Source organism: Mandrillus leucophaeus, unplaced genomic scaffold, assembly GCF_000951045.1.
Source record: "Mandrillus leucophaeus isolate KB7577 unplaced genomic scaffold, Mleu.le_1.0 Scaffold249, whole genome shotgun sequence".
NCBI classification, from domain to species: domain Eukaryota; kingdom Metazoa; phylum Chordata; class Mammalia; order Primates; family Cercopithecidae; genus Mandrillus; species Mandrillus leucophaeus.
The window spans coordinates 2,472,541-2,474,454 of NW_012102576.1; the positions used below are offsets into that span (position 1 = coordinate 2,472,541).

General features: G+C 54.2%; 1 protein-coding gene across 1 annotated transcript in view; it reads right to left on the minus strand.

Annotated features, from left to right (window-relative positions):
* LOC105542047 (taste receptor type 2 member 19-like) overlaps window positions 1-1,914 on the minus strand; it is an 11,655-nt gene that overhangs the window by 9,390 nt on the left and 351 nt on the right. The window lies entirely within an intron of this gene.

Here is a 1,914-nt window from a genome sequence, read left to right on the forward strand (position 1 = left end):
TGCTTGGGATCTCATGCTAAGCAGCTGGGCTGCATCCTCATCTGAGGCTCCACCAGGGCAGAATCCATTTCCAGGTCCACTGAGGTTATTGGCAGAATTCATTTCCTCGGACCCGCTTGGCAAGGGCCCAGCTTTTTGCTTCCTTGCCTACGGGGCCCCTCCAAAGGTCCTTTCTCAGCACAGCATCTCCCTCCTGCAGCGCCTGCAAGAGGAACCTCTCTTTCTAGTGTGCCAAGGTGATGCACTGTGACAGTGACATCCCATTGCTTTTGCCAGGCTCTGTGGGTTAGAAGCCAGTCACTGGTTTTGCTCATACCCAAGGTCAGGAAGACTATTCAAGGGCATAGGTCATTGGGGGGTCAGTCACTTTAGGGTGTGGCTGCCACCACTGAACTTGGTGAGACTTTAAGGGTTGGTAGGAGCTGGCCAGGTACAGGGGTGAGGGTATGTCAGGCAGGGGTGAGGGCATGGAGGGGGATGCAGAGGCCTGCACCCTGGAATGTCCTTTCACTCTCTGAGGTTTTGTTCTCCTGATCCCTGAGTACATCCCAGAACACGGTGGGGCCCTAGCAGGGGAGAGGTAGGGAAGCATGTGTTGTTCATCCGGGGACCTTGTTAGGCAAATCAGATTAGGGGCCAGGCTTTCAGTGGTGGGTGTGAGTGTGGGAGTGATGAGTGTGCAGGTGTGTGTGGGAAGAGCGATGGGGATGGGGTCAGCCCCAGCCACCATGAAGACCTTAACTGTGCATCCACCCATCCCAGCAGCCTCCCTGAGTGAGTGCCTTCGGGGTGCAGGTACTGTTTTGCACATGGAAGTGAATCAGAGTGGGACACAGCCTTGCCTTAGAGAGGTCACACTTCTTCTTCTTGCTTTTTTTTTTTAATTTGCGACAGAGTCTCGCTCTGTTGCCCAGGCTGGAGTGCAGTGGTGTGACCTTGGCTCACTGCAACCTCTGCCTCCCAGGTTCAAGCAATTTTCCTGCCTCAGCCTCCTGGGTAGGGTAGCTGGGATGATAGGCATTACCATGCCTAGCTAATTGTTGTATTTTAGTTTCACCATATTGGCCGGGCTGGTCCCAGTCTCCTGGCCTCAAGCGATCTGCCCGCCTCAGCCTCCCAAAATGCTGTGACTACAGGCGTAAGCCACCACACCGGGCAAGAGGTCACACTTCATGCCGAGTGGGAGGCAGCCACTCAGACAGCACCCCAGCTGGTGCTGGGAGTGAGGGGTGCTCAGCGTCCTAGGAAGGCAGAGGGCTGCTGAGAGGTTCGGGGAGGAAGGACTGGAGGAGGATTTGAGATTTTCACCTGAGCAGCTGGGTGGATGAAGGGGCTGTTTACAGAGAATCACAAGAATGTGGATGAGCAGGTTAGGGCACTAATAAAGCACTCTGTTTTGGCCCGCGGAAAATTTGAGATGCTTCCCTGTGTCCAGCTGGGGCTTTGGGAAAGGTCAGGGCTGGGCATCTGACTGGGATGGATGTCTCTGGCAGGCAGCAGAGCATGTGGATGGTTTGTGAAGCCCGAAAGGGCATGAGATTTCCTGTAGCAGCGCCCACTGCAAATGGAAGGGCATTTGGCCTGAGCCCAGACATATACAAGTTGGGCAGAGAAGGGCGTGGGTCCCTGGGACCCACAGAGGAGCAACTATGGAGGTACAGGAACACCAAGGGTGTGGGGTCACATGATGCAGGAAGCTCAAATAAGATGAGGAAAGAGGTTTTAAAGACGATCAAGGCTGGGGACAGTGGATCATGCCTGTAATCCCAACACTTTGGGAGGCTCAGACGAGAGGATAGCTTGAGGCCAGGAGTTTGAGACCAGCCTGGGCAACATAGGGAGACCCCACTTCTATAAATAAATAAATACCATTGGTACTTGGCATTTCAGGCGGGGAACAGCAAACACATGAAA